The sequence below is a fragment of the Neolamprologus brichardi genome, chromosome 9, assembly GCF_056152115.1.
Source record: "Neolamprologus brichardi isolate AB-2024 chromosome 9, ASM5615211v1, whole genome shotgun sequence".
NCBI lineage: Eukaryota > Metazoa > Chordata > Actinopteri > Cichliformes > Cichlidae > Neolamprologus > Neolamprologus brichardi.
Window position 1 is genome coordinate 19,355,212 of NC_142112.1, and position 20,993 is coordinate 19,376,204.

The window sequence follows — 20,993 nt, forward strand, 5'->3', positions numbered from 1 at the left end:
GTTGGCATTAGAGTCAACGTAATATAAAACGGATTAAAATCCAAGTAAGCTCTCCTCTTAGATATTCATTTTAAGCAATCAAGTTGGTTTCAAGGCAATTTTGTTGTCTCATTTAATAAAAGTGAATAGAATATTGGAGAAAACCTAATAGCTAAGTAAAGAAATATGACGTTACAGAAGGTGTAATCAGTTTTTGAAAAGATGGAAAAAGCAAGAAAGAGAATACCAATCTAGATTATTCTATCCAAAAGACCCAAATCAGAGTATTCTTTTGCATCTATGTTCAAGATGCGACAGGTCAGAGTCATGTGATTGGAGGAGTAGTTAAGCTAAAATTACTGCAGCTTGATATTGTTAAAAAAAACTATCTTATAGACTTATGCATTGTGTTATAGCGCTCTTCCCTGATTACTTTCAGTAGGCTGGTTTGTGATGGCAAAGAAGCCTACTGATGCTTTTGTCTGACCCTATCCATCATGTGACTCACTCTGAGTATGTGTGTGTGTGAGTTCGTGTGAAAGAGAAAGAAAGAGTTTGAAAGATTGAGATCAAAGAAATCAACAAGTCTAATTTAAATTGTGTATTTTTCCCAAACATGCCAACAAGTATTTTGTATAAACACCCCTAAATTTTTCCATTACTTGACCGTGGTGTTACCTGCTTAATTAAACAATTTTTTTTTAACATTTTGAACCAATGTGCCTGCTAAAGTCTCACTTCAGTCGAGACAAATATAATGAGCAAAAAAAAAAAAGAGAAGAAAGCAGAACTTAGAACAATTATAATAATCAGCACTAAAAAAAAACAAGAAAAGAAAAAAACTGGTTTGTGTATGTGACACGCTGTATGTAAGCATGTGTGTGTGCGTGCTTGTGTGTGTGTGTGTGTGTGTGTGTGTGTAGGAGGAGGATGGAGGTGGCAGTGTGAGCATGCTCTTTCTACTGTTTGCTCGACTGGTAATCAGCCAAACAAGCTACAAGTCTCTTGCTATGATTTGCCCCCCAGTGTGTCTCCAGTCTGAACGCCTGTGAGTAAATCAGTGTTTTTCTATGCAGACATTCATATGCATTTATATAGTATCCAGTCTGTACTGTACATATAGTATGTCTGCTTCTGTCATTGTGTTTGCATGGGACCATGACTGTGCCCGAGTGTACTCTATGGCCATATGTTTCTGTATGTCTCTCTCAGAATATATATTTGTTTCCTGCGCCTTCCCCCTGCAGAGAGTTTACAGGTTGTGTGTGTGTGTGTGTGTGTGTGTGTGTGTGCAGTCTTACATGTTCCCATATGTGTGTATTTGCCGGATGGGAATACAACTCCTAGGACATTTAATCTAGGGGGAATTTCACGCTAGTTACTACTTGTCATCAAATGTTTCCAGCGTAAAATACTGGAGCAATCTTTTATTGGCGGATGTTCGGGACGAATTCACTGTCAGACCCGAGTGGCCCGCTGCCCTCCAGATAGACTGAAAGCGTCCTTAAGAGTGTGTTCGAGAGCGGAAGGAAAGAGAAAGAACGACACAAATAGCAGGCAAAGTTTGTTGTCTCAATTTCGATGCTTTTCAGCTGTGACAAATGAATCTGAACTTTGAGTGTTTAAGTGTGTATGAGGAGGGCTTATGTTCTAACTTAACTTTATAATGGAAAGATAGGGAGGCACGGAGCCTCTCTCCACATGCAACCTCTCTCTCACTGTCTCCTTCTCTCACTCACACTCACACACACCCACAGATCTGAACCCGAGCTTAGGGGAAGACCGATTCCAGTATATCTGCAGTCGTATGTGTTCACTTAGTAAGCCACAGCTGCTAGCACCATTATTATGATTTCCTGTGTGTGTATGTCTCTCTGTCTATCTGCTCCCTCAGCACACACTCGCACTCACATCTAAGCGTCCTATACAAATGGAGTTTAGCAGGACCCATATTTTACACCCGCCTGAGTCACTCAGATGTTCAGCTGTTTCACTGTAAAATGTAACCTAGGTTGTCTTCTAATGCATGTCACTGCCAGGAATATAAATATATTCCCTCCACCTCATCGGAAAAAAAAAAATGAAAGGAACTCATAACCTTAACTTTAAAAGCCCGAACAAAGGAAAGGACTAATCCTTTTTTTGTGTCTCTAAATATTAAAAAATTTCCCTATTTAAGCAGGCAGTTAAAAACAAAGGGCGCATTTGTTTAATAGAATAATCCTCCGTGTATTTAAGATGACTCCAAAGCTTTCAAATTTGATCCTTAATGTTTCGACAAGCTGTTCAATCAGTTGTTTTTTGAGGACATTGCAAATGGCAGGCTGTCTCTGAAATACGTTTGCTTGTTTTACCTGACCCACTTTTCCTTCACTATGTGTGTGCGTGCGTGTGTGTGTGTGTTTGTATGTGTGTGTGCGCGCTTTCGCTCTGTCCCTCTTTGCTCAGAAGGTTGTAAATGTAATCTTAGACACATGTTACTTCGGCTGATGTTTTTCAGATTGATGTCAGTTGCGATTAGCATATCTCCTGCCAAGACACAGGAGTGCTCTTTAGAGTCTGGCCTCATACACACTCGCTCACACACACACACACATGTATGCAAACCGTTGGGTAAACATAGCTCAGCTGCCATTTTGAATGATTGCACAATGATTATTTGATGCAGTGATTTATTTTGAACACAGCCTGTAAGTAAACTGAAGCAAGAAAAGATGAAAAATCCGACTGACAAGCTCCAAAACAAAATTCTACCCCAAGACAGTCTCCTGACACCCCTTTTCCAGCAACATATTATTACATGCTGGCCCCCCAAACACGTTTTAACACTCCCCGGCCTCCAACTTTAATGTCACCATGTCTGTTTCTTTAAAATGCCGTCTGTAGAACGCAGCCATGTAAATGCAGCTGTGACCAACACATCCCACGCCGAAACTGTTTCATTTGCATTCATCTTCTGCTTGGGAATGGAGAATTCCTCCTCCAGTGTAAGACAGCAGGGGAAAGTGTGCAAAATGAATTTCTCGACCATCTCGGGAGAGCAAACGATATAGGGATTCAGAACACACCCTTCAGACAATGGAAGAGGTGGGGGGGCTTATTTTCTCTTCTCTCTCCCCCCCTCTCTCCCCTGTCTCTCTCCACACCTCCCTGACCCTGCTTCCCCTCAACCTGCCCAGCAGAGTGAGAGAATAAGTGTAGTGCCAACAGGGGGTGGGGGAATTGGAGAGAGACTGAGAGAAAGTCAGATAAAAGTAGTTAAAAGAAGGAGAAACGAAGAGGGGGGGTGTGGAAACAACAGGAGAGTGACTGACCAAATACTCAGCGACAGAATGAGAGAGGAAGACGGATGCAGAGAGGAAAAAAAGAGAGGGGGGGGAGAAAAGATGAGAATATATATGCGGTGGCCAGTGTTGTGAGACAAGGCAGGTTGCTGTCACTTTAAAAATGACTGTAATAAAAGTGACCGCCGGAAGATGGATCTGGTGATTTTGGCTTGCTAATCAGTCATCTGTGAAGAGGACCACAGCCCAGATTCAGCGGCTGCCTGACACCTTTTGATTGATGCCTGTGCCCGATAAAAAAAGGCCCATTAACTGTCCTCCTATTAAACTGGGTGAAATGGCAAAAAATGCTCTTCTATCCCACTCCGCTCTTCTGATCTCTCTTTCATTTAAACTATATTTCCTTTTATATGCTCTGCCCTCGTCCTTTCAGCTCTTTCCCAACTGTTAATGTTCCTCTTGGAGTTATTACTGGCACAGTGGGGCAGGTGGGAATAATGTTAATCGTCGAGGCCTACTTGTGTGTGTGCGTGTGTTCACTGAATGCGCATACTGTATTTAAGTTCAGTCCTCCCACTCGAATCGATAGATCAATAGGAGGCCCTAGACGCACTAGTCGAGGCATCAGCCGGTACCTGCATCAACAGTTCTCGTTATGTATGCAAATGAGCCCGTGTAATCAGTGGCGTCACAGAGGGTGTGACTTCAAACCTTCAGAATTTTCGCCACATGCCATTCGTCACAGAAGAAAATAAATAATAATAATGACCCGCGAAGCTGAATCTCATATCTCCTCACATCTCCTTCTCTCTCACAAACACAAACACACACACACACACAAAGATTGCCTGCAATAATAATAACCCTACAGACGACAGCTTCGACCCCCTCCTTCCCCATCCCCACATCACCACCTCAACCCCTCCACCACCACCACATACAATCAAACAAAGCCTCTCTCTTACCTTGCGCATGACCAATCCTTCCATCTCTCTCTTTTTTTTTCCTCACTCCACCATTCTATCTATGCATGCTCTTCCCCTTTCTGTAAACCCAACCACACCTAACAGCAACACCTTGCACTCTCCCGACCATCCCACAGCCTACAGCACGGCACTCACACCCCCAATAAATACAACCCTGGTCTGCCGTTTTCCTATCTGTCCCTTTTTCTCTGCCCCAGTCTCTTTCCCCCCCCTCTCTCTCCCTCTCTCTCTCCCTTTCTCTCTCCCTCTGTCTTTCCCTCTCCCCTCGCTCCTGGCTGGTGCTGGTGAAATATCAGGGCAAACGGATTCCAGCTTTTTTCTCTGGCTCAGAGGGGTTGTTCTGTGCGATTTGGCCCTGGGGTGCATTTCAGCACTTCTGATGTGAGAGAGGGGCGAGAGAGAGAGAGAAAAAGAGAGAGACAGAATGAGGGAGAGAGGGCAACGGAGAGAAAGAAAAAAGAAGTGTGTGTCTGGTTGTGTGTGTGTGTGTGAGAGAGAGTGAGCGAGGAGGAGAGCGAGGGAGAAAGGAGACATAGCCTGGGCTTATCCTTTCTTTCTGTGGGGCAGTCAGTGGTTTTAAAATGACAGGCTTTTGACCAGCATCAAACCTGCGACTGGAGGTGTGCATACTCTCGCTAGCTTACGGAGGCCTTGAGGTGATCTCCATACATAATCAGGACAAGATACCTCCATGACAGGTGCGCGGCCATCTTGGAATCTCTCTGTGTCAGTGGACTTCAGCACAGTGTCTGTCTGCTGGGGTATAAATAGGACAGATGAACAACTGCAGCGACAATTTTGTACCTTAACGCTCTTTGCGCAGATATTTTTAACACACAAAGAGTGTACCAAATGTAGTCCGGGGACCCCGAGATAAAAGAATTGTAAACAGTGTGATCATAGTGGCATTATTGTAAAATATAACCTTATTTTTACTTAACAGTCATCAGATATGCAATTATTAAGCAACAGAATGCATTTTTAAAAGGTGAGTTAATATGCATGTTATGCAAAACATGCATTTCTACTGGAAATTGAACCTTTTATCCAAATTACAGTCTGCATTAGTAATTAGTATTAATTACTAATTATAATTAGTAATTAGCGTTTATGTGCTGTAAATGCAAGTAAACATTATTTGTATTGTCACATGGTTAAGTCAGCTGAGGTCGTTTTGACCCCAACGTTAAATACCTGTGATAAATTTAAACTTCAGCACATTTCAATTTCATTTTTCTTTTAAATACAACACGAGAAAAAAATCTTCTCATTTGGCATTTTTAAATGTGTGCCTAATAACAAAAAGCAATGCTCTTCACATATAATTCAGCACACCACACAATGTAGGCGGTTATGGCAAAATCTGTGCTTGCTGCATCTGTGCCTGACTCCTTCAGAATGACTGACAAGGTGCACACCCCACCAGCCCCCGTCCCAGTTTGCTCTATTAAAGCTGGATAGGCAGAATCAGGTGCGTTTGACTTGGGTCCAATACAGTTGGCATTTTAAAAACGCGCCGATTAAACGTATACGCAAATCAGCGATTTGAAGTCATTAGGAAAAATGATTGAGACGCAAAATTAGAATGACAGAATAAGATGGGGTATGAACACAAAGATACAGTAGGTACACCAGCCAGAAATAGTTGAATGTAAAACAAATAATAAGATTAACAAGACTGGGACATTTTTTTTCAGTATTTTCCAGTATTTTAATTACATTTTCATCTGAGCTGCTACACGTCATCTGCAGATACAGTGACACATGCTTACAGAATATTAATTTAAGTTTCTAAAAATAAAGATTAATGTAACATTTACTGCAGCAGAAAATGTCAAAACAACCTAGGCCAGAGTATTTTAGAAATGCTTACTCAAAATGTATCCACTTGTCAATAAGGTGGATATATGTCTGATATTTTCAGTTTTCAGGTCAGTCATTTCTTCTGAATATTTTTTTTAAAGCACATAATCTTCCATTAGAATTCATTTTGGAAATTCTACAGCTGATTGTATTTTACCGTTTCCATTCATGTGTGGTGCAGGTGTGTAGTTGCGTGACTTCATGGGCTGGTGTGTATGTGTGTGTATTTATGTTTCATAATCTCACATCTCACTGTGGGGCGTTCTAAAAGGATTTGTCACTCTCAGTTCAGATGGGCTGATTGTGAATTAAATGTATTTTTAGGCACCTTTTTTCTGTCCCTTTGTGAACCCAGTTAGAATTGAGGTCAGGACACACAAACAGACATACACACACATACAAATGCGCACGCCATCTCAGAGAAAGACACATAGCTTTCAGAACAAATCACTGTTGAACTACCCTATGTGGAATGATTCTGACATTTTGTTTGGGAGAAATAGCATTTAATTGAAGGGAGGGGCGATACGGATGGCAGTTATGGAACCAAGGGAAAATGTCTGCGTTTCAACCCAAATTGAAAACATAACAGAGTTTGTGTTTGTGTGTATTCCTGCGTGTGTCTGTTGAGGGGGTTTCAATGCTATCCACACTTTGCTTGCTTGTTTGAGGGTGATTAAGTTCAAGGTATGATGTTTATTCCTTAAAAAAAATGCATTCACTTTGTATTATAATACGAAGTATCTCTTTAAAATCTAAAATTTACCCTGGTTCAAACAAAAAATCTGCAGGTTTGAAACCATACATATATGGTGAGGAAGTGCAAAGCTTTCATATCTCCACAAATTCCCTTTTCTCTTTAATTTTCAATTTAAATAAATTTAATTCTGTACAAATTGTCTTTCTAAAGACGTAATAGGCAGTTAATGGTGGGAATTACAGATGTGTTCATGCATTTTTTATATCCAAGAACAGAACCAGCTATATCATTTTACAAATTAGGTAAAGTTTCACATTCCCCAGAATAATTAGTGACTGCTGTTAAATTGATGTTTCTGTTATAATACATCTTAAAACCTGCTCATTGCTGCACGGAAACCCTGTTTCTGTTGCCCCCAACACGGTGGGGTCAGAGGTCAGAGTCACCTCCATATCAGGCATCAGGGGCTGGGAGTGTTTTGCTCACCGAAACTTCGGTATGGTAGGTGCTTGCAAAAATGGCTGCTTGAACTCGGGTCATCGGGTTTAATGATGGTCACTTGGAAAGAAGGTTGAAGAGCCCTCATAAGGACTCTTCTAATGTAGTGATGAAGCCAACAAGCGTCTTTCAGGGTCACTGCACACCTCAAAAGATGACGCCTCTCTCTCTCTCTCTTACTCTCTTTCTCTCTCCCCCTGTAGTTCTTGTTCTTTATTCTCTCTTTCCCTTCAAGCGTTGCCAATTTGTCTGGGCTGCATTCCCTAATCCGTGCGCATTTACGCAGTGGTCATTGCGCCTCCGGTTGACTTGATTGGCTTGTTAGACGATGGCGTCCGGGCAGGAGACTGACTGAATGTACAAGCCCACAGCTGACAGCAGTGTTAGGTGGTTACTCTTTGTTTTCTAACGTGCTGCAGCACAAAAATATTTAAAAAATAAATAAAAATGGCGAAACGAACATGTTCAGTGTTTGTTTTTTAAATTATTATTATTATATTGAATCAAAACAATTACTTTCACGAATGTATTAATTTATTTTAATCGAGCTAATTGAGTTAATAGCATAGCCTTATTATTTTTTAATAAAGCATTTAAAAAATAGAAATCGAAATAAGTTTAAATTATTCAAAAATCCCAGTAATTTGCAACATTACCCTTTAATCAGACGGGTTTTTTAAAAAAAAAAAAAACACTACATGACACACTTGAGGTTTGTCACTCAGAAAGCTGAAATGTCAATCTGACCACAGAACTGACTTCTTAGTACTGACCGGTTATTTGCCGTGTTGGGGTGGCCCACTGAGTGTCAGAGGAAAGGCGGGGTGTGGGGGTGCGGGGGCACGGATGGATGGATGATGGGGTGGGAAGGTGGAGGGGGTGACAGTCCCCAAGAGAGAGAGAGTAGGGGGTTCCTGGAGCTCTAAAAAGGACCTCTCGGACCACTAAATTGACATGTTCACGCCATGGGTTGTCATGAAGAAAGCACTTTAATAAGCCATGTGATAACGCACAGTATAGCGGTCTTGTTTCCTTAGGCCATTAAATGGCAGGCCTTTACTTTGGATTCCAAACTTTTATTATTATTATTATTATTAGTCGTAGTAGTAGTAGTAGTAGTAGTATTAGTATTATTATTATAGATCAATAATATTCTAACAAGGTTGATTTTCCCAAATAATGAAATGATCAGTGCTGCATATTTAAATTAATTTGTCAGTAATTTCTTGGTATACTCTTTTTTGCCAGAATTCCTCGTGCATTCTTGCAATAGGATATGCAGAATATTTAAATACTGATTGTAGAAATTGTAGTTACATTACTAATCGGGAATCATTGCAGTTATTTTGTTCTATATTGTGAATGCTGTCAGCTGAATTTATTATTATTTTTATTTAATGGAGCATACAGGTGCTTTTGTTCCCATCCACGGCAGCTTTACCGGTGTAAGTCCACGTGGATCTGAGTGATAATCAATAGAATGAAGAGAGTAGTTGTGTGTGTGTGTTTGCGCGTAACGATAAAGCCGTTTTTTGGGGGTGGGTGTGTGTGGAACCGGGGGGGTCCCATCCCCCACCACCGTCCGTATGGAGGACACTCACTGGACGCGTGTCTATTAAACAGGGTTCAACAATGAAAAAGATCGGAGGACCAAAGGGCCAAGTGGGAGGAGGGCAGCAGGGCGAGGTGAGACTGAATGGAAACAGCAGTGATGTTGGCTGTGTGTGTTGTGTGAGAGGGTTGCACACGGGGAAGCGGGGAGGGCGTGTGTGCTTCCGAGGGTGTGCAGGCACTTATAGTGTTGCTTTTCCTCTCGTGAGCGACCCGAAATGCGAGCGGCGACGTCTGCCAAGTCACCCTTCTCTCTCTCTCTTTCACTCTCCCTCCCTCTCTTCTCTCAGTTCTTCTGCTGCTTCTCCTTCCTCTTTGCCTTCAACACTTGTTCTTGTTCGGGAGCAGTATCACAGCAGACCTTGCCCCGCCTGCATCTGGGTAAAGACTTTACAGTCAAGGGCCATCGATTGCGCTTATCAAATAAACAGAGTGGCACCGGCGAACCCACCACCCACACCTTCACCCCTGTCTTCTCCCTCTGTCTCCTAATCTCATGACCAACCCCTCCCCAATTGCACTCCACCTCTTTCCCTGCCCGAGAGCCCCAACAGCTGTGGTCCCATGTAAATTTTACATGATTGGCACCTCCTTATTTTACCCCTCCGCCTGTCCTAATTCCCCCGTTTCTTGCCCCACACACCTCCCATATCACGTTGCATATTAAAGCACAGTTTATGCAATAGCTCATCTGAGAGCGGGCACTTGCTGTCATGTCCATACCTTTTCTTATGTCATTTGCATATGTGATTATAGTGCATGAAGTGCTTGATTGTTGGTGGGTTTAGGTTATGTGATGCTGAAATGTGATATTTGGCATGCAGAGTGGGTTTTGTGGAAAGCAGGGGTACTGAAACGATTCCCCTTGACCCTTGAAATGCAGCGTAATCCCGTGTGGCCACGTTTGATTAGGGCATTTTCGTTCTAATTGTTGTCATCAGGACTCGCACTATCACTGTGCATCTGGAAGCACTTTGACATCTAAGTCAGTGGTCCTCAAAAGTCTGGATTCAAGAATCCTCAAAGGCCACGCCGGAGAGGGTCACCCCCGGGGGTAAAGCGTAGAATTGTTTAATTTCACTGTGATTTCATTAAGCCAGAATTACTCCAATTAGAAAGCACGTGTCTGAACAAAGGTTTCACTTGTGTCACCGGCATCACTTAAAACAGGTCTGCGAAGCAATTTTAAATCAATAATAACAACAACAAAAACTGTTTTGGACACCCCAGGGACAAAATCCAATTAAAAGAGGACCCCTTTGTGCAAGGTGTGTCCATTTGGGGGTCCTTGACATGAAAATGTTGGAGAAGCCCTGATCTAAGTGACTGAGGCAAAGGGCTGCTTTGACAGTCTTTGTTTTTAGCTCAGGCGCTACAAGCTCTCCTTTTCTTCTTTTTTTTTCCCCCTTCTTTGCTTTTTTCATCTCTCTCCCTCCCTCCCGCTCCCTCCCTCTCTCTCCCTTTAAAAGAGAGCGGAAGAATGGGCTGATACCGGTCTCATGTTGCGTATGGATTTTCGTTTATATAATCGATTGAAATGACCCAATACATTGATTTTGGGTTCAGTGTTTTACAAACAAGCGTTTATGGGTCTCGATTTTATGTTAGGCATGATGGCAGTGTGACACCGACGCGCAAAGAAGTCGGAGTTGTTGATTTTTAAATAAATGATCTAAATAGAAACAAATAAATATCTATTGTTTCATGTATAAAAGAATAGAAAAAAGTGTGACTGGGGTGGGGGTGAGGGGGGCAAATAAAAAGGGAAAGGAAGACAGAGAAAAAAAGACAATATTGTGCTGCCTCTCTCCTTAATCAAATAAAGTGATGTAAAAAAAAAAACACAACGCAACACACACACGCGCGTGCACGCACAAAAGCATTTCCTTCCCTCTGAATTTCTCCTTGAATTATATGCCATCACTAGTGTGTGTGATTGCGGAATATTAAATTAAAGTGGGATAAGTCCGCACCGAGGCGGGCTGCGTCCAATCCGCAACTCATTTCCCCTGTTGTAGCACCGCATCACTGCGCTCCTCTCTTTTCAATGACAATGTGCCAAATCTGGGCATTTTGAAAACACTTTCCATATGCTATTATCGGATCGCTACTGAGCAAGAGAACGACGAAAAGAAGGAAAACGGAATGCTTTATACCAAAGGTACCAAGAGTCTACATTTTTATGTATCTTCTTTTTTCAGTGGCTTATTTTACTTTGTGCTTTTTGTGGGAATTTAAGAAGAGGTAAGAGGAGGTAAATTTGAAGTTTTTCTTTTTTATATATGTATATACCGATTGCATATTTATGGACCGTTGCTGGGTGGCTTTAGGGCTGAGTGTGAAAACGTTGAGAGAGTTTGTGTTGAGCATCTGTGGACAAAAAAAACTTCATTTGTTTTTACTGGTTTTCTCACATTTTCCTCTTTTATCACCAAATTTTAAAAAAAAATCTGCCCACTTTCCTTTGAGATGTCCTGTCAGTCAAGTAACTGAAGTAAGATTTTCAAAAACATTAATTTCGATTAGATAATTCAGTCTTTTTTTATTTATTTGCAGATTAACTGATTTTTGCAACTCCACACCTTGGATTTTATGTAGGCGATGGCTTTGCAAGTGGTTTTGCTTTTAGAGGATTTCTGTGTGTCACGTTTATTTTTTATTTTTTATATTTTAATTTTTTGAGGTCAAAATGCATATTGAATGGCTTGGCAGTTTTTTTGAAGGATCAATTTTCATTTTTTATTTGTTTTTTTGTTCACTTTACTATTCTGGAGACAGTGGCGAAATCTCACATAGGTGCCAAGCGTTGGAAGAGTTACAATTAACTTCTTATTGTCTGTTTTATGGGCCCTTTATGAAGCTTGTTTGTGTATGTGTTTGCTGGACGAGAGTTGGCCAGTGGGTCAGTGTGGCAGGTTGCGGATCAGAGCTATGGGCTTTTGCGTGTTTTTTGTGTGTGTCCTGATGAGGCAGAGGGGTCAACCCTGCAACCCCATGAGGGCGCCGACGCATAGGACAAACAAGGTGGACGTCTCATTGCACATCCAGAAAAAAAAAATCACGATCAGGTGTTCGCAGTAGACATGAAAGACCGGGTTTAAAAATTACTAAATAAATATTTAAAATAATAATAACATAAAAATCAAGCTGAACATCAACAGAGGTTTCCAGTCTGTCTTCAGGGAATATTGATGAACCAACAATCCCTTAGCATATCCCAGTGTGGTTAGCCAATATGGCAATTTCTCCGGACATTCAAAGTTATTGATGTACTGAAGTGACAGAAGACCACTATGGGTGTTTAATGCCGCCTTTCATATATATCAATGGAGGCTTTAAAATAAAACAAACTCGATTCATTTAATGTTCGATAATTACTCTATAACTCAGAGTTTAATTTCAGTCTACCTGGTGTGAGCTTCTGGTGATGCGAGCAAGACATTTCCCTGTAATTTATTTTCTTTACACACAAATACTCCCATGCTCGTGCACACTCACACGCACGGAGACTAACATAAGCACGTACGCATACACGCGGAGAGAGACACACACACACAAAAACAGAGAGACACCAACGGAGTTTACAGATAAAAATCTGCAATTAATTGAGGATGCTGCTGATGTGAAAATAGGGCGAAATATTAGTTAACGCGGTCTATTGTCAAGCGGTCCTCCGGAGAAAGAGCATCGTCTGCTGGGAGAGAGGGAGGGTGGGGACCGGGAGGGGGTGGGGGAGATTTACAAAACGCAGGAGGTTAAGATAAGCGGTAGCCTGTTTCAGGTCTCCAAATCCGCTTTGTAATTTCTCGTTTTCTCATCGAAAACCGATGAAATAACAAACGCAACTCCGCCGAAAATGCCAACGGCGCGCGCAAATTTAAGCACACACGTGTAAAATAAGTACATCCCTTCACAGAAATGGAGACGATCATAGAGAAAAATAAAAGAAATGAGGGTTGTATAATCTACAAAAGTCCTCCGTTCTGGCGAATAAAGTCACAGATGGCATATAGGGTCCACTCCGTACTGCTTCTGAAAGATCAGCGCACGGCCCCCGGTGGACTTTTTTACGCGTCCGCTGCTGAAGCGGGTAAAAATCGACTCTCCGAGCCGTCTGTGAGCGACGCCTCCCAGGGCTGACAGGCTAGAAAAACCCCCCTGTAGGACAGGGAGGCAGCTACAGCAGTAGCGCAGCAGCAGGAGCCTTGGATCCGGGTGAAAAGTGACGCCTCTGTTCATCACCTCGACCCACCCACCCCCTTTGTTGGAGACCTCTCTAAACCCAGAATAAACAGCCTCGGGTCGGGTCGGGCTCGGATCTCTTGGCTTCTTAAGGATCCAGTTGGTATGGGTGCAGTCCAGTCAATGTGGCTGCAAAGTAGACCAAGTACTTCACTTGCCAGCAGCAGCCTTATCATCACATCCCAAGCCCCGGCTCACGCAGTTCAATTCACCCCCAGCTTCGATTTTTTCCACGAAGGCGAACAAGATCTCTTGATTTTCTCCCCGATTGAGACTGTGTAAAGTCTTCCTCTTGCCCAAAAGCCTCTATTAAGAAACCGATGGGGGAAACACGGCAAACTGTTTGCACTGAGATGATATAGGGCTAAAAAGAACGCTGCACTTTGTAAGGACACTAAATGTAAAAGGCAGTGAATTGAGCTTTGAATAGACACGGTGATTTTTGCGTGACCCTGTATTGGATTTTGCAGTTTGATTCTACTGAACCCACACGGGGCCTCAGTAGTCCAGAAAGGGCAGAGATGACTTTCCAACATGTGGTGGATTACTGTGATCCTTTGTGGCTCGATGTGTACCATTATATGCAACAGATCGCATGCACAGTCATCACTTTCAGTAAACAACGAGAATATTTTTTACACACACACATAACTACGAATCCACATCCAGCATAAAAGTAATTTATGTTGTGTGTGTGTGTGTGTTTTGTTTTTACATATAAAGGTAGGCCTGACACACAGGTCCGTTTTGATGCGCAGCAAAAAGCCGATTCTGTGGTTTTGAATCTCCTTTCAGGTATTTTCCCCCTCTCTTTATGTTTTTACGCACGTTATTGATCAAAAGTGTTATTCGCAAAGAGCAGTTACCGTTTTAAAAATCACATAAAGATTATTTTTTTATATTCTACAATTTCTCGGAATCAAAAAAGACATTCTGAGCTTTACATGATTAAAAAAATCATATTTACCTGTAGTATCATAATCAATAAAAAAAAACAAGCTGGTGTAAAGTACACACAAAAAATATGAATCCTATCTTTGTTAAATCACATCTTAAAAGAGATTCTTGTTGGAGCATTCTGCGCTGCACCTCAGAAATATTCATCTGCACAACTCTCTTTATTTATGTTTTTTATGGGAAAAGATGACTTCTAAGTGCTTGTAACTAATTCGAAGTCCAACCTTTTTTTCATTTTGCTGTGGAGGAAGCGGTTGTCCATTGTTCTACATGTGATTTGGCCCTCGGAGAGAAACCATACAAAAGGATTCTCTGCGCGCATAGACCTCTGCGGCCGCCAGGGCTCCGTGTGCGCGTCATTTGCAATGTGGAGACTGTTGATCAACTCACTAATTACACTTCTCTCCTCTCTCCCTCCCTCTCCGTCTCTCCTTTGCTCCCTCCCTCCCTATCGCTCTCTCTCTCTCATTCGTCCTCTCTCTCTCTGTCTCTCTACCCATTCCCAGAGTGCATATCGGGAAATAGACACACAAAGACATGCGCACTCAACTTAATCAGCCATTTTTTTAAACAGGGCTAAAACGATAATAATTAGCAGAATAAAGACATATCGGATTTTCATTTCCTTTCCTCCGTTTCCCGACCCCCGTCCACAAGAGAAACTGCGAGGCAGCCCGTCGACACGTCTTTTCACCGCCACCGGAACCAAAATAAGGGATAGCTCTCTAAATGCTTGACATTTGTGATTTTACCCCCTTTTCCCAATATAAAGTTGGAGGATTATTGTAATTTTCCCCGTTTTTCCATGTTTTTACTGTCTAATTACGCAAGACGCTGGATGTGACTGTTTTATAAAGCCAAGAGCAAAGAGAGAAGCGGAGGTGACGGTTTTGGAGGGGGAAGAAAGTAAGTTTTTCATTTCCACCTCTCCCTTTAACTTTTATTGAGTAGTTTGGGGTGTGTGTGTTAAATTTAGTGGTCGGGTATCGATTATCTATCTCGCCGGTGGATCCTGGACATCGGGGTTGTTTGGATAACAGGTGCTGGGTGTTTTTTAGTCCAGAATAAAGGCGGATATCGTGATGTTAGTGCAACTCCGGCTTCTTTGGCTACTATAAAACAAGCGACTGACAGGCTTGGAGGCGTTCTTACGCATGTGTCCGTGGCAGTACAGTACGATACCACGTCCGGACCTGCCTTTTGCAAAGTTTATACTAATGTGCAGATTGTGTGGCGGACACATGCGATGGTTGTTCCACCTTTGATACAACGGGACAGGACGAGCGCCTCCTCTGCTTTTGTGGCTTTGCAGTGCGGATATCGTGTTGCCTTTCCAGGAGTCCGATCCCACGGACATGTCCGCTTTGAGTCTAGTCGAGGTGTCCGGCTTGCTGTTTCCCTCCCCACTCAGTGACTCCTCATTTCAGGCTTCAACGATAAGATATTTCATCTGAAGTCATATTTTGGGTGCACTGCAGCGTTTAAGCCAGTTTCCGTACACGTCGGGAATCATGCACCTTCCAGGCATTCTCGGCCGAAGTGACACGATCAGTCTCTCGACACGATCCCCTCTCGCCGGAATAAGTGCATATCTTTCAAATTTCCGAAGTAAGGCTTCTTTTAAAAAAACGAGATGATCGGTACAGAAGTAACGCGAATTTGCTGCCGATAGTCCATACACCTTTACCTGCTGCGCTTAAAAAAGTAGTCTCACTTCACCGAGGCGTGCACAGCTGCGTCGCCCAAGAGAGCGACCGATCGCTGGGCTACCGATAGCACAGAGAGCCCCTTTTAGAGCCAGCCAACTCCGGGATCCCCTGATTTTCCTCAGCATCGGCATGTTAAGCATCAGCATAATTACCACTCTATTTTACATTTATTGATATTAACATTTGTTTTATTTAATTTTATTTAAATTCCGCCCTTTAAAGTCTGTAAATTCCATTTCTACTGTCGGTCTCCTATACGCGTCAGTGGGCTTAGGCATTAATTTCCTCACATAAATTGTCATGTTATTTCCAAGAGATGCTGGTTGCAAGATTGTCTTTAAGTCGTATATTTGTGTTAGTTTAGATGAACTAGATTACAAAAGTGGGGATTATTAGGTGTGTTTTTACGTCTTTTTTTTGGTGCTTTTTAAGTCGGTAGGTAGACTTGGCTGGGTTTGGGACGAAATGCTGGGGGTGAAGGGATGGGGGTGGGGGCAGAAGGGGGGGGCATCGATCGCACGGGAGGAAAAAAAAACATAAGGCTAAGGGGCCACTCTTTCTCCAGCCCGGGTACGTAACGGTGTAGTGAGTGTGTGTTGTGTGTGTGTGTGTGAAGATTGTATATGCTCTAAGAGAACGATGCGCCGATATAGGATAGGCGACCGTTTTATGCGATTGTCTCTATTCATACACGGCTTTCATTGCTTTTTTGGAGGGGATCGATGTTTAGAAGTCAGTGCGTATTTCTTCCGCAAATAGAGGCTTTTAATTCACTCTTTATAAACTCATTATACTTTAATATTTGTTTGGATTAATAAATGGGTACATGTTTGAAGAACGTACGCCTACATTTTAATCCAAATAGGCCCATTAGATTTTCTGTACAATCTCAGAGAGGAAAAAATATAACCACCTTTGCTGCTTAAATAATATCCTTCTATTATTAATAATATTATTGTTATTATTGTTGTTATTATTATTATTATGTAAAATACAATTTTCAAGAATAGATCTAAGATCGTTTTTTCCGGTTCAATTATGAACACTTATGGGTTTTTTTTTTCTTCTTCTTCTTCTTTTTTTTTTTAGAAAGGGAATATCTCCTGTCTTGTCAGACAATTTAATTGCATCTGCATAAAATCATATATTTTAAAACAAACACATTCAGCCTCGGACCAGTAATAAAAAAAACAAAAACAAAAATCATTAAAAAGTGAAATTATGAGACATGATGATCCTGTCTAATTGCAGTGAATTTCGTCAGTTAATGACGGTATTGTCTCATTCTAAAATAACAAAATCTTACTGTTATTTTTCCAGCCTTGCAAATGAGGGATTTTTTTTCTTCTTCTTTTTTTTAGGCGTGTGTTTGCAGAAACCCAGGCCTCCTTGTTTTTTTGTTTTTCTGAGCCTGGTGTCTTAGCACTATCAAAGACTGGCTGTGTATAACGCTTCGTGTTAGTTAAGCTGCTTGCAACGTTCATTTTACCCTTAGCAGGAAAAAGGACAGATAAAAGAAAAAACACACACACACACATATAAAGTGTGAAAGATGGGCAGACAGCCCTGGGAGGACAATAGCTGTTGGCTTGAAAATGCAGCTTGATTATTAAAAGCTAATGCATTTTTAGTATTGCAGCGTTCATTAAGAGTGAGGATGGATGGGTGGGGGTATGGGGTGGTGGTGGGGCGGATGGGTGAGAGGCTACTGGGAGGAGGAGAGGATGGGAGACAGAGAGAGAGAGGGAGACAGGGGCTGAGTCTGTCCTATAACTCCTGGGTCTAAGACACATGCAGCTAGAAGATTGGCTCGGGCCTCTCCTAGGGGTCGACAATGTGTCATTTCCACCCGGCTAGATTGCCCTCTGCCTATCTGATATTAATGTGCAAATCAATATTTCAGGGATTAAATTTCCCTTCTTCATTTTTTATGGTTTCTACCTCAATAAGTCTCCCGTCTAATAGAGGAGGCTGGATGATTTAGAAGCCTTTGCTGCAGAAAGAGAGAAAGAAATAAAGAGGAGCTTTGCAACAAGGCTATCGCTGCATTTTAATGTTCTTCTTCGTGGATCCCCCATAGGCCCTTAGTAAGGAGGGCTATATCGCTGCTTTACAGTGTAAAGACAGCCAATTTGGCTAAAAAGGCAGAAAGGGAAAATATGAGTCCGGTTGAATACTTAAGACGCTGTGGTAATCCGAGTAGCAGGTATTAGTGAAGGGGAGCTTCCAACCCCCCCACCCCACCTCCTCAAAAGAGACACACACAGAGCTACATCCAAACCTGCATTACCAGCCGTCATGGTTGAGCGAGCAGTATAGCTTACTGCACTCCGGACTGCTTTAACAATATATTTTTTCTTCTTTTTCTCATCCATTTTTCACCTTTTTTTTTGCATAGAAGGCCATTGACATCCACTGGGGGAGATTTACTCTCCTGTGTAATAACATCTGGCGTATGTGTGCGATAGAAATGAATCACTCTGACACAATGACCTGCGTATGATTATTGGGGAAGGGAGGAGCGTATTACCATAGCCATAATGCTGCATCTCATTGAGAGTCAACTAAATGAGCTTGGACCCTCTGACTCCCAATAGACATTCATTAAGGGACAGTGCACACAGAGGCGTCCGTCTGCCAATAGGTGTGTGTCTGTGCATGGGTGTTTATTTAATCCTCCTTCCTGTACCATCTGGTGCACGTGTGCATGCGTGTGTGTGTGTGTGTGTGTCCGGCAGCAGAAGCACAGTATGAATTTCCCTCCACTCCGTCCACCCTGGGCCCCTAAACAGCCCCCCCAAACCCACCCATTCAGCTTTTGCAACAGCATAGTAGACTGTTTTAACATACCCTTGATAGGTAGAGTGTCAGCAATTGAAAACAAGAAAAGAAAGGGAGAAAGACACAGAGGAAGAGGCACAAAAGAACTCTAATTGTAGCACGATCGCTTGGCTTCCTCCCTGATTCACGGCCATTATGATGTGAAAAGCACAACCGCCTGTCCTCCATTATCAAAACGGCAGGCCTACACACACACACACACACACACTCATATCCATGCACGCATACTCACTGGAGGGAATCGTGCAGATTTTGTTGTCTCTCATCTATGACTCAAATAACGGTGTCATTCCAGTTACCTGCTTTCGGTGGATTCGGTGCTTAACATGGCCAGCATTTTCGTCACATGAAGGGTAAAACGTTGATTCGCCAAAGTAACAGAAATGCTCTCTGCATTTATTTAAGGTAAATATTTAGGATCCCATGCTTAAATTTGACTCTCGTGGACCAAGTTGTCTCTTTTTAGATCCTCTTCACTGCACTCCCTTTGATTTTTCATAGATTGCCTTTTATGCAACTTCTGTTATGCAACAGTTTAAAAGCCTGCCGTGTTTGATGCAAAGGGCTATTTACCAATTGCACATATGTGTGTGTGAGGGATGATGGTCTGCAAGTAGTAGCCAAGGTCTCCTGGCCCAGGGAGGCCTGTATAAGGGGTGGTGGTGGTGAGGGGGGGGGCAAGAAGCTAAGAAGTTCACTGCAGCTCAGCATTATGTCTCAAAGACCGGGGCTTCCTGTGTCAGCCCTGGGGCACCACCACTAACACACAATTTCTCTCTATCACACACACTGCGCGCGACGCAGAGGAGGGTTAAAGACTTGGAACGAGATCAAGCCTCTCCGTAGCTCCCGGGGAGGGTGCTTGTGAATATGCGAGTTTTAGTGTAATTAGCACTTAATTATATTAACATATGCAAATTGTCAGGCGGAGAGCTTGTACTGCCGGTGGGTATCGGCTGAGATACAAGTGAGTCTATTGTACCACCACGGCAAAAAAAAAAAGAGAGAGAATAATGGGTGTGTGTAAGGCAACCAGCCAGCAGCCAGGAGCGGGCCAGCCCCCCGTGCTACCACGTAACCAGCTAGCTCATTTAAGTCTCCGGCTGGCCGCTTTGCCAAATTTTATTAGTCGCCATGACGACCTTGCTAATTGTGCTGACTAATGTCACTTGTCCCTGACCTGTCTTCAGTTGGGATGGTTGTGCATCCTTCTCCACCTCCCTCGACCCGCACCCCCACACACAAAAAAACCCAAAAAAACACGAGAGGGGTTAGAAAAGAGAAAGACAGTGAGAAAGCGAGAGGTCCGACTTTCCAGATTAAGGCAGCATACAATGACTCCTATTTACACACGTTCCGCTTCTGCGAGCATTTGCATATTCAAAAAAAATACTCTGCCATCTTTCCTTGTCTGCTCAGTGTGCGTGTTTGCATGGCAAGGTTGCGCACATGTGGAAGCAATGTGTCAGGGGGAACAACAACAGTTCATTTGTGTGTCATTCTGTGTGTGTCACATGTTTTAACACACACACGCACTGTGAAGTGGGCCTCGTATGGCCCTGTGTAGCAACATAGCCAAATTTGTTTTTGATTATTATACATGACTGAGATTCGGGAAAAGAAAAGCTCGAGCCAAAATATCCTGAGCGAGGAGTTGTGTCTCTCAAACTTTCGACCCTTCTTTTCATTTCTTCCAAATATCTAATTACAACACTTGTATAGACACCCCCCCCCTCCCCCCCCCACATACACACACCCACCCACCCCACCAAGGCGGCGGGACTTTATTTTATTTTAGGGGGGTAGGATGGACAAGCATTTAATGCTCTGTACTTCCCGATAGCCAAAGGTGGATAGCGATTGGGCCTAGTTGGTGCTACTAGTACTTGCATGCTAATCCTGTTTTTTGACAGGAACGTAAACTGATATAATTGCTTTTCAGAGGCAGGAACGGCGGTTTATACAAGTGTGAAAGCACGGGAAAGGGGATTAGCATTATTTTGCATAATGCTGGGCAGGCGCTGAATGGGGCATTGAACGCTTGACTGGATGACAGAGATGAAAGAGAGATGAAATGCTCTATCCCTCTCTCTCCCTCCCTCACTTACCCTCTCTCCCCCCCAGTCTAAGGCCGCTACCGGTAGAGGACTGTGTTTGCTGGAGAGGACCCCCGGAAACACCAGGGCCAGTGTTTTAGGGTGTTTGTTCAGATGCCAGCAGATGGAAGTGGTCATGTGAAGCAATATGTATGATAGCAGAGGAACTGTGGAGACGGGTAAACTCCCAAAGCCTCCATGTATATACTAAACTGCATCCCTAAAGC

The 20,993-nt window shown here is 42.8% G+C and overlaps 1 protein-coding gene across 4 annotated transcripts in view; it reads left to right on the forward strand.

Annotated features, from left to right (window-relative positions):
* The first annotated feature begins 953 nt into the window (after positions 1 to 953).
* Positions 954 to 20,993, forward strand: part of zfhx4 (zinc finger homeobox 4) — a 91,996-nt gene continuing 71,956 nt past the window's right edge. The window contains exon 1 of one of the 4 annotated variants that reach the window (XM_006794693.2): positions 954 to 1,027. The gene's annotated coding sequence lies outside the window, so the exon portion shown is untranslated. Of the gene's footprint in view, positions 1,028 to 10,934; positions 11,083 to 14,640; positions 15,027 to 15,352; positions 15,729 to 20,993 lie in introns of those variants that run through there. The other 3 variants (XM_006794694.3, XM_006794692.3, XM_006794695.3) reach the window with 3 other exon arrangements.